We start from the raw sequence: 17562 nt of genomic DNA on the forward strand, positions 1-17562 counted from the left end.
GTGCAGTGGGATCGAACTTGCGGTCCGGGTCACTGTAGATGCACGCATTACTCATTGATAGGCTTAAAAAGCATCACAACCTGAAGATCAACTGAACTTGTAAGGGATTTTTGGAAGGCACTGAGCTGGTACCCAAATTCTACGTAAGTTCAGTGGCTCTTAGGGCTGTATAATGTTTTAAGCCCATCTTGGTCTAGTTGGTAATGCATGTGTCTGGATTGAGCTGAGACAATAATTCAATCCCACCGCATTGCTGGAGGATTTTAAAATAATCAGTAATTAGTAACTCATGAAATAATTTAACAAAAGTGGATAACCGTTTTTATTCTATTTATAATAATTTTATAATAAATAGGACAAATTATCAAAATTTTATGGAAATATGAATTAATTCATATTAATTTCCATATTTTATGGAAATATGAATTAATTCATATTAATTTCCATATTTTATGGAAATATGAATTAATTCATATTACTAATTCCTAATTCATAACTAGCTAATATGAATTAATTATTATTAATGCGTGACGTTAACTGAATATGTTAAATGAATATTCATAAATGCAATTTAATGAGAGGCGTAAGAATACATAAGGTACGGCCCTATAGTGCCTTCAACTGACTGTTAAATCTTGAGTCCAAACATCAGTCTGTTTTGATAAAAGTCAAGTCTTGGTGATATGATTTAATGAACGTTATTCAGTATTGTCGTGCCAAAGACTGCTGATTGTAAGAAGAGGCAGATAAAACCCATTGATTTAAGGAAGATAACTAAGGACAATCAAGATAGTATGGCCTAAAAGCGTCCCAGAGCGGACCATGGCTATAGCAGCAGCGTCCTACGCGATCCCAGCCCACGCTGGCGTCCCAGTGAGTCCCAGGGCTGACATCAGGGGTCCCACCCGATCCCAGCCCTCGCTGACGTCCCAGGGAGTCCCAGGGCTGATATCAGGGGGGCCCACCAGATCCCAGCCCTCGCTGACGTCCCAGTGAGTCCCAGGGCTAACATCAGGGGTCCCACCCGATCCCAGCCCTCGCTGGCGTCCCAGTGAGTCCCAGGGCTGACATCAGGGGTCCCACCAGATCCCAGCTAACCAGCCCACAGCAACGGCCGGCGCAGACAAACTCACAGCCCGGGAAACGAGAAACTTTCAAAATGTCCTCAGGAGGATATTTTAAAAGTTTTCTAATGCAAACCAAATGCTATTGCCAGTTTGCTGTAAGTTGCAGCCTCCTCCGGTGCCTTTGTGCGGCTCCAATTTCCATTTGTAACTCAAAGATTTACATTTTTTTAGACCTATTTCCTGGGTTTATTAGTACATTCGTGCTTTAAAAGTTGATAAATTTATGTGTTATTAATGGTATACTTTTTTAAAATTGAGATAATTATTGCGTTTTTGTCCAAAAATCCATATATATATTTGTTTTTAATTTAGCTACACAAGGCTGGTAACCTATCGGCTACTAGCCTACTAGCTAGCCGGGACAGGCTGGTAGCCTAGCAGCTGTATAATACATCAATTGTATTCTCATGTCTCTAATTTCTTTCTAAATGGTTTGTGTATTTGCCAAAACTTCTCGCGACTCTCACTGTGGGTGTTGTGCCGCAGCTGCGGCACCTGTTCCCACGTGCCGCAGCTGGACACCTGTTCTCACGTGCCGCAGCTGGACACCTGTTCTCACGTGCCGCAGCTGGACACCTGTTCTCACGTGCCGCAGCTGGACACCTGTTCCCACGTGCCGCAGCTGCGGCACCTGTTCTGTACGCTTCCCTTCACTCGAGAGATATATATATATATATATATATATATATATATATATATATATATATATATATATATATATATATATATATATATATATATATATATATACGAGACCTTGTACTTATTCAGCACCTGTCGCTGCCCCCAACTATCCAACACGTGCCGCCCCCCCCCCCCCAACTATCCAACACCTGCCGTCCCCCCCCCCCCCCTATTATCCAACACCCGCTCCCCCCTCCCAACTATCCAACACCGGCTCCCCCCCCCCCCCATCCACACACCCCCCCCTCCACAGTCCACGAATCACCCCCCCCCCCACCCTAAACATCCCCTAACTCGACTCTGCCGCTCAAGCAAGAACAATATAGAGATTACGTTCCACCTTGAGTGGTAGGTCCAATAAGCAAACAACCTGACGTGATGTACGTCTTAACGCAGCACCGTGCGTGTGCGTGTGCGTGTGCGTGCGTGTGTGCTCTGGCGGGATCATCGCTGCGGCCTCTTTGAGTGCGATAAACCTTATCAAGGAGATGTGCACCGATAGCGGTTGTGCTTGTGTGTTCACCTAGTTGCATTCACCTAGTTGTGCTTGCGGGAGTTGAGTTCTACTCTTCCTCTCAACTGTCAATCCGCCTCTCAACTGTCAATCAACTGGTGTACAGGTTCCTGAGCCTACTGAGGCTTTATCAAATCTACATTTGAAACTGTGTATGGAGTCAGCCTCCACCACATCACTGCCTAATGCATTCTATTTGATAACTACTCTGACACTGAAAAAGTTCTTTCTAACGTCTCTGTGGCTCATGTGGGTACTCAGCTTCCACTTGTGTCTCCCTTGTTCGTGTTCCTCCCGTGCTGAAGAGTTTGTCTTTATTCGCTCTGTCAATACCCCTGAGAATTTTGTAGGTGGTTATCATGTCTCCCCTTACACACACACACACACACACAGAAGAGTGTGTGTGTAAGGGGAGACATGATAACCACCTACAAAATTATGTGATCACCCGAGACTCTAGATATTCCTCTTGCTGATCTCACACACACACACACACAGAAGAGTGTATGTGTGTGTGTGTGTGTGTGTGTGTGTGTGTGTGTGTGTGTGTGTGTGTGTGTGAGATCAGCAAGAGGAATATCTAGAGTCCCGTGTGATCACATGTTGAAGCTATGCAAGATTAGATTGTCAGTTGAAGTGCCTCGTCCACCAGGTGTTGAGAAGCGGTCGGTTCCTCTAGTCTAATGGACGACTAATGTAGAGTTGGTTGTCCTTGTGTAGCCAAAGGAGATGTATGTCTCGCGTCTAACAGCCAGACCCGCACTCTTTGGCCTAGTAGGCAAGGCCTAATTTACTTAACAATCGGTGATTTTCGTTATTTTAAAAAACTTCTTTCCAAATTGGTGTATTCTAATTAATATTACTATATTAAGAACGTGAACTACTGACTTCACCCACGCCGAGTGCTGTACCCTCTCATTCAACCCCATGCCCGAGTGCATTCAACCGCCATGCCCGAGTGCATTCAACCCCATGCCCGAGTGCATTCGGGTTGTGTGGTCAACTACTTCATCTAGTCCAGGGTTAAGGAGGTCCTACGATTATTAGTGCTTTGCATCCCGCGGGCGGAGGTTCTTGTCCCAGCAAGGGGCATTTGGAACGTTCAAGTATTTAAAGTGAGGCCCGCGTGAACAACCGAGCCTGAGCAGCTCCCATTCTTAGAATATATGAACGACCCAAGATGAGAGACTAAAGAATATAGAAGTGACAGTGGAGGAGGTAATGAAACAGCCAACAACACTGGATGAAACTAAAGCAGTTAGACCAGACAAAGTATCACCGTGGATGTTAAAAGAGGCAGCGCAGGCCCTCAGCGTGCCTCTGGCAAGGATCTATAATGAGTCACTTACGAAGGGAGAGTTACCCAGATGCTGGAAGAAGGCAAATGTGGTACCAATTTTCGAAGAAAGAGATAGGGAAGAGACACTTAACTACAGACCAATATCACTGACAAGCACCCCTTGTAAAGTACTTGAAAGAAAAATCGGGTTAAGACTGGTTACACACCTCGAGAACATTAAGTATGTAAACAAACACCAACATGGGTTCAGAGAAGGAGAAATCGTGCCAAACAAATCTGGAACTCAATGATAAAGTAACAAGAATAAAGCAGGACAGAGAAGCATGGGCAGACTGCATATTTCTGAACTGCCAAAAAGCCTTTGGCACAGTACCACACTGGAGACTGCTATTTAAACTTGAGTGGCAGGCAGGAGTAAGCGGAAAAGCCCGGCAGGTGCCAGAGAGAACAGTCAGGGGGGCAAGAAGTCAGACTGGCGAACTGTAACAAGTGGAGTACCTCAAGGAACGGTGCTGTGACCAGTTTTATTTCTAAAATATATAATTCTAATTTCAAATATAATATATATATATATATATATATATATATATATATATATATATACATATATATATATATATATATATATATATATATATATATATATATATATATATATATATATATATATATATAATATTGTAAATTCTGTAATGCTTTATTAATAAATATTTCCCTCTCTTTAACTGTACAACTTTTTGCTGGCCGGCCTGACGCCTTCCGCCCCTTCTATTGACAGTAGCAAACGGGGTAATGATAATGTGTGTATATATGACGGCAATAAACATGAGGCTATGGTAGGTCGGATTGGTGGGCTGGGTAGGTGGGGGGGAGGGTAGAGAATATGGGGTTGGTAGGGGGGAAATGATGGGAAGAATGGGAGAATTCCGGGAAAGGGTTAGTCTCCACATAATCACTACCCTCCCTTCTTCCCCCCCCCCCATCCTTCCCCTCCAAGCAACACCCCCTTCCTCCCCCCCCCCTCTCCTCCGTACATCACCTAAACATAGCCTCGTGAAGGCAATTTCGGGGAAGTCATATGCACATAATAGAGCCTCCTGGCGGCCTTGCTGGGCTAGGCCTCCTCCCCCCTACTTAGGCCAGTAGGCCTCTTGTATTGTGAGAGAGGTATGGCGTGCCCATTACAATAACCCCTTCGTAATGTATTGTGTGCGAGTGGTTAGTTTATGACACAGTAACCCGCCCTTCATCTTGCTGTGGTTCATGGAAACACAGTGCATATATATGAAAGTATATATATTACTTCTTTAATAATTATTATATTATTACTTATTATTATTTTTATTAAATAACATATGTATAATTACTATGCCGGTGCATGGGCGTGGGTGGGTGTGTGGGCGGCCTGGAGGCAGGAGGGTGGGTGGAGGCAGAGGTTCTCGTAAGCTTGGCGCTTGACGTTAAAGCCGTTCTTGGCCGCAGTTGACCAAGGCACACATTTAGAGACATCAGGAAGGCCAAATGAGACTAGGATACACGGAAAAGACAGACTCTGTAAGGAGAAGACCTTCTTTACATCTTCTGTATATTAGTGCAAATTATTTTTAACGATATTGGAGGGGTCCGGGAGGCGGAGGTGGGGCCCCGGGAGGCGGAGGGAGGGGCCCTGGAAGGCGGGCCCCCACCAGCGACGGGCGGGACCACACAATTCTGGTAATGACACCAACTTGTGGTGTATTGAATAACAATGACATTTAAATGGGCAGTACATAATGGAACAAATGGCCAGACGAACATTTCCACGGTAATGGAGGAGTCCTTATGGTGGGTGGGAGGGGGGGGGGGTCAGGTTGTACGTGTTTATTCCTCTGTGTTTCCCGGGATGGGCTCTAGCTCCTCAGTCCCGTCTCTTGCGTGTGTTTGGATATTCACCCCATCCTCTTGAAATAACCGAACTTGTGGCAACTGTTTGCGCGGGAACGTACATAAACGAACTGTTGCAGCGAACAATATACTGTTAATTTTATTGACGGCACGAAAGTAAAAGCTAAAACTAAACTTTAACATTCCTAGGCCTAGCGTACCACATATATGTATATTTATATATACTGTGTTAAGCCTAAGAGTGCCTGGGCACCCTTAGGCTACATTTCCATTGTCTTGGTGTGCCAATTGTGACAGTTCTGTGATACAAAATGTAAACTTAGTAAATGTATACTTGTGTGCGCAAAGCGAAGCAGTTGGTGTAAGTTCAAGTATGTTTATTGTGATAAGAAAGAAATACATCTCAAAGGGATAGAGTAGCTTAGGCTATTTCTACCCCCGTTGGTGTCAGTATTACTCTCAGGCGCCTCAACTGGAGGTCACCAGGAGATGCGACTGGACTTGGCCTCCACTACCTTAGTTATATGGAACAGTTTACCAGCAGATATTATACAGTATAGTACTGTAAAAACATTTTAGCTTGGATTAGCCAATCATTTCTCCTCAAATCCACGACTTTCCATCTCAACAACTCCATACGTTTCTCATTACCCAACAGCCTTGATAGGTGCTATAATGATCTGTTGCTCTTTGTAATCCTTTGTACTTAATGCCTCTCAAAACTGTCTCTAGCTTAACTCTCCGCTTGCCCAACCACTTAAGCTGGACGGTAGAGCGACGGTCTCGCTTCATGCAGGTCGGCGTTCAATCCCCAACCGTCCAAGTGATTGGGCACCATTCCTTTCCCCCATCCCTTCCCTAATCCTTATCCTGACCCCATCCAAGTGCTATATAATCGTAATGGCTTGGCGCTTTCCCCGTTCCCCTTCGTTAAAACTCTGGTAGATGACATGACACATGCTGTCACTGCATAATCCACAATTGGTCTCACGTATGCTGTGTGCATTACTAAATGGGGAAAATAAGCATATTACTTCTCCGTTGTGGAGCCGTCTTTACCCTTTCGTTATATATATGACGGAATAGCTATAGCAAGCAATGCAGGCGATGAGTCACAATGACGTGGATGAAGTATGTTGACCAGACCACACACTAGAAGGTGAAGGGACGACGACATTTCGGTCCGTCCTGGACCATTCTCAAGTCGATTGAGCAAGCAATAATATAACTATTCAAATGGTGAAGTATTATGTGTGAAGGCCAGTCACCCACCTCCCTCCCAGAGGGACAACAATCCCGACCAATGTTGCTTTGACTCCAGATATGAATACAAGACAATTTGTGCAAATGAAGACTAAGAAAATGCTGATCTTGCAGATGTCAGCGTCGTAAAAAACAGAAAATACAACATTGGAGAAGAAAAATTAAACACTTGAACTGAGCGGCGCATTATAATGGGCTAAGTCCCCCATTCCAACCCATCATGTGAAGCACTTTATAATGGGGTTTAGGTCTCCAGGTAGAGCAAGTTGAGGCATTTTCTGGTTCATCCGTTCATACGGGTCTGGAGACACTGTCACAGACACTATTCCCTGGAAACACAAACCGAAACTGTCTCTATTTTCCGCTTGTTACAACTTGTAATAAAGTTGTTACATCTTGGCTTAACGTGTTTATGACGTATTGGAACGTTGTTGCAACTTGATATATTGGTTGTTATAACTGGTTAGGTGGTGTTAAAACTTGTTCGAACGTTGTACCAACGTCGTAGTTTCGGTGTGTGTTTGGAGGGTTAACAGCTCACTTGTATATCAACACTACCGTTGGTCTCTGTTACGACCCTGGGTTCTCCAGTGGAAACCAGAGGTCAAAATTGAGCTATTAAACTTCCTAAGTAGTACAGTTGGCGCATTTCGAATGGAAATTGTTTGTATCTTCCCTGCCAGACGTAAGACTATTATTGTTTCTCAAAGAGCATTTAAAGACAGAGCTGGGGGTTGATTATTAAATAATATCATAGGCACCAACTTTGCTTACTAATACTTTCTAATCATTCATAAAGTAACAATACGTTGCATAGGGGAAGATCTTTAATGTGCTTAGCTGCACGATCAATTAGGCTCCTCCCGGCACCACGATGAGGGAGGCAGCAGGTGGTCGCGAGGAGCTCGCTCTTCTCTTGGCTGGTGGCGTGAGGTTAAGACCTACTCTGTGGCTGTATCCCTACTCTCCTTCCTTCTCCTCTTACTTATTTCCCTTACCTGAAGTTCCTGTACCCTTAAGTTAAGTATTATATGGTGTAAGTGTGCCTACTCTGGTAGTAACTATTGGTGAGACCTGGGGTTAGTATTTGCCAGTGTTTTGTTTACCCTAAGTGTTCGTGTTTTGTATTAGGGTCCCACGTGGTCTCACTACCCTAAGCTGCATCCAGCTTCAGGGCTTATCCAGTAGTACTTTACCCTAGCTTGGTATTAGTGTAAACCTTGTATCCTGCCTATGTGGACCAAGGCTTTTAACGTAAGATAGTGTGGTAAAGTTATTATTATTATTGTTATTGGTGGGAGTGTATATGGGGGGTTGTTAACGGGTTAATAAATAAGTACATGAATTACAGAGTATCTCTTCTTCCAAGGTGGGAGCGCAGTGATCAACCCTTAGACTAACATATTTGGTCTTGTAGCAAGTTATTACTACTGTGGATAGTTTATTTTGGGGGCCGGGCCTTTTAGCTCTCCCATATTTGATACTCCTGTCTTCTAACTACCTATACCCCTTAATAGTACCAGTACCCCATAGAGTCCCACTCATATCATTTGTAACAAGTGGTTGGCCAGTCCGGGAGGAACATTATAAGTGTAAAAAATTAGATTCTTGAGTGCCAAAATTAAAATTTTTTATTTCCGCAGAACGGTTGTGTGCTAGCCTAGGGTCCAGCTCATCTAGCAAAGGACATTTTTGCACTGACTTGACACCCAGCTGGATCCCTTCACGATTAAGGTTAGTGTGGCCTTGTGTTAGGGGCCGTGCAAATTTTTGTTTTTTTCCAATTTTTATTTTTTAATTTTTTCTTTGGCTGGGAGCTAAAATTATTAGTGATGTCTTCTGAAATGCAGAAACTGGCAAGGGAGCCTTCAGTGGTAGAGATAAAGAAACTTAAAAAGTCTAATTTAGTATTGTTAGGCCAGGAATTTGGCCTAGAATTAAATGTCGCAGATAAAAAGTGGACTTTGGTAAATGAAATATTAGAACATTGTATTGATGAACAACTATTGGCAAGTGATACACCTTTATGCCAGCCTAGCCAAGCAGAAAGTGCAACTCATAGGGAAAGTGAATTAGCTTTAGAGTTAGCAAAAATAAAATTAGAGGAGCAAAAACTCAAAACCGAGGAGGCTAGAATTAGAGCGAATGCCACTGGAACTCCACCTGCCGGGGATTCAAACCCCAGGCATTATGAGAAAAAGCATAATTTGCCTGAATTTTCCGAGTCTGACCCTGAAAGGTTTTTCAACCATTTTCAGAGAGTGGCCACGTCCATGAACTGGCCAAAGGAAGAGTGGGTGAAAATCCTACAGGGAAGACTTAGGGGTAAAGCACAAGATATTTTTATAAACATGCCTGACGACGAGTGTTTCGAATATGATAAAGTCAGGGAAGGTATTTTGCGGGCATATGAAATTACTCCTGAAGCTCACCGCCAAGTTTATCGTAACCTTAGGCCTACTCACAACCAACCGCTCACTGAATTTGTGAATGATCAAATTCGATTATTTGATAGATGGATTCGCTCGGCGAAAGCCGAAACATACGAGGCTCTCAGGAACTTAATTTTAATGGAGCATTTTATAGATGTTATGCCAGAGAACGTATCACAATACATTAAAGGAAGGATAGAGTTAAATTCTAAAATAGGGGATTTGGCCAAGTTGGCAGAAAACTACCAATTGGCGGGCAAAAGGCCCAATAAAAATAATTATACCCCACAGAGTAGCAAACCTTATACCCACAGCCAGTCCAGACCAGCTCATTCTAACCCTTTACCTAATGCACCTTCTGTTTCAGACATAACTAACCCTGTTAAAGTGTCTAGCCCAACGGCACCTAAAGGTGAACCGAAGGGTAATTCTGTTAGTAATGTCTCTTCTCCCCGACGTTTTTGTGGTCACTGTAATCGTCCAAACCACACTATTAGCCGTTGTTGGCAACTGCACCCTGAAAAAAGACCCAATGCTCTAGTTGTGACACAGGGCTTGAGGCTTTCAGAAGGGTTAGGGAGTAAGACCTCCAACCCACAGTGGTTGGACTTGCTTACCCCATTCTTATCGAAAGGGAGACTACTTTTGTCTGAGGGTTCTTCCTGGAAGGACGTGGTGATCTTCCGAGACACCGGTGCCATCCAGACTTTAATTTTAGAGAGTGCATTGCAAGGTGCCAACACTCTCGACACTGGAGAGGTGGTACTGGTCGAGGGTGTCACTAGTGATACTCGAGCAGTACCCCTCCATAAGGTTACCCTGGAATCTGATTTCCACAAGGGTGTTTGTACAGTCGGAGTCACTTCATACCTACCTTTCCCTAATGTTGATGTAATAGTTGGTAATGATTTAGCAGGGGATAAGGTAGGGGACTCCAGACTGCCTATTATGTTGCCTACCCCTAAGGTTTGCCTGGATCCACTCGCCGCAGAGGATAATGTTGTGTACCCTGCGTGCGCGGTGACCAGGTCTATGGGACTTAAATGTAAGGGCAGCCCTGTGCTTGCCAAGGTGGTAAATCCCGAGGTCACGAGGAGCTTTCCGAGTGGTGAAAACCAAGTGGACCTCGCGGACACATTCATGGCCCGACTCGATGACGTGGCCGAGGACATTGTGGAGAGCCTGCCACCGCCATCTACTGAGAGTAGTGGGGAGGTGGAGAACACTGTTGAGCCTCGGCCAATGGCATCTGACCAAGGCCTAGATGCCTCCTTGAGTGAGTTACAGAAAGCTGACCCCACTCTTGCAGATTGTCATGAAACAGCCGTCTCTATGGAGGAAATTGTAGACGCAGCAACTGGGTACTACTACAATGATCGGATTTTGATGAGAAAATGGAGACCACAGAGTGCTCCCTTGTCAAATGAGTGGGAGGTAGTCCACCAGGTTATGTTGCCGACCTGCTATAGAGAAAGGGTTTTGGCAGCTGCTCATGATGATTCTATGGGGGGACATCAAGGTATTAATATTACGTATCACAAAATTTTAAAGTATTTTTTCTGGCCCAAGCTGAAAAGCGATGTGGCAAAATTTTGTAATGCGTGTATTGTTTGTCAACTGGTTGGGAAACCAAACCAGACTCCACCTAAAGCTCCTCTAAGGCCTATTGTCGTGCCGGAGGAACCATTTTCTCATGTGGTAATGGACTGTGTTGGACCATTACCTAGAACTAAGTCTGGTAATATTTACCTAATCACGATGATGTGTATCACTACTCGTTACCCAGAGGCTTTTGCTGTAAGGAACATCCGAGCAAAAACTGTTGTTGCTCGTATGTTGCAATTTTTTTCCACTTTTGGACTGCCTCGGGTCGTGCAAACTGACAATGGTACTAATTTTAAGTCTGATGTTTTCGAGCAATTTTGTAAGGAACATGGAATAACTCATAAGGTTTCCAGCCCATACCATCCACAGAGTCAGGGGGTAATTGAACGTTTCCATCTAACTCTGAAGCAGATGTTGAAGACATCTTGCGAGAGTTCCCACACCTTCTGGGATGAGAATTTACCGTATGTTTTGTTTGCGGCTAGAGAGGGATTACAAAGTTCACTGGGCTGTTCTCCTTTTGAGTTAGTCTTTGGCCATAAAGTTCGTGGACCCTTGCAAATGTTACAGGAGAATCTGTTAGGGAACGTAACGTTATCCGAAGGTTCGGCTTTCTTTGCGCAACACCACCAGAGACTCAAGGACTGCAAGGCGGCTGCATTAAAGTATCTTGGCAAGGCCCAAGAAAAGATGAAAGAACGTAACGATGCTAAATCTAAGTTACGGGTATTTCAGCCTGGCGACCCTGTCCTGGTATTAAAGCCTCGACTAGGGAACACTATGTCCCACAAGTACGAAGGCCCCTACATTGTGACAGAAAAGACTGGGGACCTCACGTACAAAGTGAGGCACTCTGACAAACGTAACCAGGTAATGCTCATACATGTAAATCGACTGAAGAAGTTCCAGGGCCCCAGGCCCATTGCACTAACCAATGTTTCCATTTCCAGTGAGAGAGGGGATGATTGTTCTGGGGACCCAACTAATCTCATTTTCAATAATTCTAGTTCTGTGAATGCTGTGGAGGAACTGTCCCATTTGCAGATGGCCCAACGTGAAGAGGTGCAGTCGTTGGTTGATGAATTCTCCAGTCTGTTCGGGGAGGTCCCGACCCAGACTGATGCCATTTGCCATGATGTCGAGTTGACGGACTACACTCCCATTCGCCTTCAACCCTATCGGATGAGTCCAGAAAAGAAGGCCATCATACGGAAGGAGGTCGACTTCTTGCTCCAGCACGGCCTCATCCGGCCGAGCCAGGGCTCTTGGTGCTCGCCCTGCCTTTTGGTCCCCAAACCAGACGGCTCATGGCGATTATGCACCGACTATCGGCAGCTCAACAAGGTGACCATTGTGGATGCCTATCCGCTGCCCCTCCTCGAGGACTGCATTGACGAGTTGGGAAATGCCAAGTACGTTTCGAAATTCGACCTCTCGAGGGGGTATTATCAAATCCCACTCACTGAACGTGCTAAACAGCTCACTGCGTTCGTGACACCCGAGGGTGTTTTTGAGTATCAAGTGTTACCGTTCGGCTTGCGTAATGCCCCTGCCACGTTCCAGAGACTCATGAACTCTCTACTCGCTAAGGTGCCAAATTGTCGGGCGTATTTAGATGATATCGTGCTGTTTGACAGTAATTGGGCTGACCACATAGCTAGGTTACGCCAGTTGTTTGCCATCTTGAAAAGGGCAAATCTTACCTTAAATGCTAAAAAGTGTCATTTTGGCCAAGGCACAGTGACGTACCTCGGTTATGAAGTGGGCCAAGGAAAAGTGTTACCTCGGCAAGATAAAATCAATGCCATTCTGGAGTATCCAGTACTAAAGTCTAAAAAGGACGTTCAAAGATTTATCGGTATGTGTGCGTACTATCGACGTTTTTGTCAGAACTTTTCCAGTGTTGCCACTCCTCTCACAGACTTGTTGCGGAAAGCCGTTAAATTTAAGTGGTCATCAGACTGTGCAGAGGCATTTAAAAATTTGAAATTGATCTTAGCTTCCGCCCCAGTGCTTGCTAGTCCAAGGTTCGACCGACCGTTTAAAATTCATGTTGACGCGTCTGACTCGGGTGCTGGTGCAGTGTTGTTGCAAACTGGGGATGATCAGGTGGAACACCCAGTATATTATTACTCTGTGAAATTCGACAAGGCGCAACGCAATTATTCAGTGGTAGAAAAAGAGGCGTTGGCGCTAGTGTTAACATGTAAAAAGTTCGAAGTTTACCTCACAGGTAATATAGTGGAAGTGTACACGGACCATAACCCACTAGTCTTCTTGACTCAGATGAAGGGTAAGAATAAACGCATCCTCAGGTGGGCGTTGTACCTACAGGACTTCAATCTTTCCATTACCCACCTACCGGGCAGACTCAACGTGATAGCCGACGCTCTGTCCCGGTTGCCTGAATAACATTCATCTGAGCCACAGAAAGCCATTTACCAACTGTCATGCTGTAGTTATTTTTTTTTTTAGGTTCTCCTGTGACATTAAATATTCCGTGTCCAATTTATTTACTTCCCTGTTCTTTTATTTTTTTTGTGTATGTTTTTTTTTTTTTTCTTTCAGAGAACTCCTTTGTATTTTTTTTTTGCAGAGAAATTGCTTTTGATTGATTTTTTGTTTTTGTCATATGTTTTTCTTTTTGTTCTCTGTATACTCTTACAAAAAAATATGACTACTATTCTAGTAGTCACATTTTTTTTTCTCTGAAGGGGGGAGGAGTGTTACGACCCTGGGTTCTCCAGTGGAAACCAGAGGTCAAAATTGAGCTATTAAACTTCCTAAGTAGTACAGTTGGCGCATTTCGAATGGAAATTGTTTGTATCTTCCCTGCCAGACGTAAGACTATTATTGTTTCTCAAAGAGCATTTAAAGACAGAGCTGGGGGTTGATTATTAAATAATATCATAGGCACCAACTTTGCTTACTAATACTTTCTAATCATTCATAAAGTAACAATACGTTGCATAGGGGAAGATCTTTAATGTGCTTAGCTGCACGATCAATTAGGCTCCTCCCGGCACCACGATGAGGGAGGCAGCAGGTGGTCGCGAGGAGCTCGCTCTTCTCTTGGCTGGTGGCGTGAGGTTAAGACCTACTCTGTGGCTGTATCCCTACTCTCCTTCCTTCTCCTCTTACTTATTTCCCTTACCTGAAGTTCCTGTACCCTTAAGTTAAGTATTATATGGTGTAAGTGTGCCTACTCTGGTAGTAACTATTGGTGAGACCTGGGGTTAGTATTTGCCAGTGTTTTGTTTACCCTAAGTGTTCGTGTTTTGTATTAGGGTCCCACGTGGTCTCACTACCCTAAGCTGCATCCAGCTTCAGGGCTTATCCAGTAGTACTTTACCCTAGCTTGGTATTAGTGTAAACCTTGTATCCTGCCTATGTGGACCAAGGCTTTTAACGTAAGATAGTGTGGTAAAGTTATTATTATTATTGTTATTGGTGGGAGTGTATATGGGGGGTTGTTAACGGGTTAATAAATAAGTACATGAATTACAGAGTATCTCTTCTTCCAAGGTGGGAGCGCAGTGATCAACCCTTAGACTAACATATTTGGTCTTGTAGCAAGTTATTACTACTGTGGATAGTTTATTTTGGGGGCCGGGCCTTTTAGCTCTCCCATATTTGATACTCCTGTCTTCTAACTACCTGTACCCCTTAATAGTACCAGTACCCCATAGAGTCCCACTCATATCAGTTGTAACAGTCTCATTAAGGCTGGACTTGAAAGATGGAGTCTTACCTCCCCCCCCCTGCCCTGTAAGGCCAGGGGGGGGGGGGAGGTAGAACTCATGGCCTCATGGCAGGTATTCACCTAGTTGTGCTTGCGTGGGTTGAGCTCTCCTCTTTCGGCCCGCTTCTCAACTGTCAATAAACTGTTACTAACTACTAACTAATGTTTATTTTTTTCCCACACAACCCCAGGAAGCAGTCCGTAGCAGCTGTCTAACTCCCAGGTACCTATTTACCTGGGACAAATAGGTACGGTACATTTATTTTAGGTAATAGGTACGTATTTTCGGTACATTTATACCGAAAAAATGGCATATTTTCGGTATAAAAGGTCGTAATTTGAAAATGAAAATTGGTGCAGAGTTAGAATTCGGCTTCAAAATCACGCCCAGGAGTCAAATTTCCGACATTTCAGATACTTTGAAAACTGCAGGCAAAAAATGATCCATCAATGTTTTCAGTTATTGGCATATTTTCGGTATAAAAGGTCGTAATTTGAAAATGAAAATTGGTGCAGAGAGTTAGAATTCGGCTTAAAAATCACGCTCAGGAGTCAAATTTCCGACATATCAGATATTTTGAAAACTGCAGGGGAGGTTTGGGCATAATATGACCCATCGCCAATTTCAGTAATTGGCATATTTTCGATATAAAAAGTCGTAATTTGAACATGAAAATAGGCGCAGAGAGTCAGAATTCAGCTCAAAAATCACGCTCAGGGGTCCAATTTTTGACATTTCAGATATTTTGAAAACTGCAGGGGGGTTGTTGGCAAAATAAGACCCATCGCCGTTTTCAGTGATTGGCATATTTTCGGTATAAAAAATCGTAATTTAAAAATTAGGTGCAGAGAGTCAGATTTCGGCTTAAAATTCACGCTCAGGAGTCAAATTTCCGACCTTTCAAATATTTTGAAAACGGCAGGGGGGTTTGGGCAAAATATGACCCATCACCGTTTTCAGTAATTGGCATATTTTCGGTATAAAAGGTCGTAATTTGAAAATGGAAATAAATCCAGAGAGTCAGAATTCGGTTCAAAAATCACGCTCAGGAGTAAATTTTCCGACATTTCAAATATTTTGAAATCTGCAGGGGGGTTTGTGCAAAATATGAACCATCGCCGTTTTCAATAATTGCCTTATTTTCTGTATAAAAAGTCGTAATTTGAAAAGGAAAATAGGTGCAGAGAGTCAGAATTCGGCTCAAAAATCACGCTCAGGTGTCAAATTTCCGACATTTCAAATATTTTGAAAACTGCAGGGGGGTTTGGGCAAAATATGACCCATCGCTGATTTCAGTAATTGGCATATTTTCGGTATAAAAAGTCGTAATTTGAAAATGAAAATAGGTGCAGAGAGTCAGAACTCGGCTCAAAAATCACGCTCAGGAGTTAAATTTCTGACATTTCAGATATTTTGAAAACTGCAGGGGGTTTGGGCAAAGTATGACCCATCGCCGTTTTCAGTAATATATATATTCTCTGCATAAAAGGTCGTAATTTGAAAATGAAAATAGGCGCAGAGAGTTAGAATTCGGCTCAGAAATCACACTCAGGAGTCAAATTTTTAACATTTCAGAAATTTTGAAAAGTGTGGGGGGCTTTGGGCATGAGTCAGATTTTCGATATTTCCTATTTTTAGAAAACTGCAGAGGAAGGGGGGGGGGGGGGGCAAAATGTGACCCATCACCGTTTTCATTAATAATAATGTATATATAATATCTTTATAATGTAGATAAACGACTTACGAGATTAAGAAGTAAGTAGTGTATTGTGAAGACTAATAATAAACAGTAGCTTCCCTATGACTCCGTAATATCTCCATTGATCAAACTATTATGTATTAGCGATAAGACCTACCATTAATGTATAATGACTTAGTGTAAATATATATCTCTTGAAATAGAACATTCTCTGTAACTAGCTGACATTGTAACTATAAAGTGTGAAGGATAGAGGAACCAGGATAGGATAGAGGATACCAGGATAGAGGAACTATCCTGCGTACCAGGATAGAGGAAATTATTTATATAATAATCTCCGTTGAGGTCTGATAAAGACCTTTTGTGCCCGCTACAATGCTTTTTGCGCTACCGCTCACAGGATGAGTATGGGGTGCACAATAAACAACAAAGCCCCAAAAGCTAGCCTTGAGAGACGCACTCTACTTCTCACATCCCTCCAGCTCTACATTCGTCTCTCTCTCTCTCTCTGACCTCTTGTTTCCTGCCCGTCAGGTATTCCCTTAGTAGTGAGTGTTGGGGGTAGTTCTTGTGGTGGGGGGGGGGAGGGGGTTGTTGACGTTTGGATTAAACGAAATTTAGGCCGTGTTGGTGCTACTGGTGGTGGTGGCAGATGTTGGCGGGGGAGTGGTAGTAGTGGAGCAGTATTGTCGACTTTAATATTATACAACAACAAAAAATTATATATGCTATCAGTTTAGAGCATCGGAGGGAGGCTGTGGTTGACTCTGGTTGTGGTGGGAGATAGTACACCCGTGTGTGTGTGTGTGTGTGTGTGTGTGTGTGTGTGTGTGTGTGTGTGTGGGTGTGTGTGTGTGTGTGTGTGTGTGTGTGTGTGGGTGTGTGTGTGTGTGTGTGTGTGTGTGGGTGTGTGTGTGTGTGTGTGTGTGTGTGTGTGTGTGTGGGTGTGTGTGTGTGTGTGTGTGTGTGTGTGTGTGTGTGTGTGGGTGTGTGTGTGTGTGTGTGTGGGTGTGTGTGTGTGTGTGTGTGTGTGTGTGTGTGTGTGTGTGTGTGTGTGTGTGTGGGTGTGTGTGTGTGTGTGTGTGTGTGTGGTCCACACACACATACACACATCATATTTATCTGCTGGGTAGATAAAGACAGGTTATTTAACACAAGGGACACACGCACTAGGGGTCACAGGTGGAAACTGAGTGCCCAAATGAGCCACAGAGACGTTAGAAAGAACTTTGTTAGTGTCAGAGTGGTTGACAAATGGAAGGCAGTGATGTGGTGGAGGCTGACTCCATACACAGTTTCAAATGTAGATAT

This window comes from Procambarus clarkii, chromosome 39, assembly GCF_040958095.1.
Source record: "Procambarus clarkii isolate CNS0578487 chromosome 39, FALCON_Pclarkii_2.0, whole genome shotgun sequence".
Taxonomy (NCBI): domain Eukaryota; kingdom Metazoa; phylum Arthropoda; class Malacostraca; order Decapoda; family Cambaridae; genus Procambarus; species Procambarus clarkii.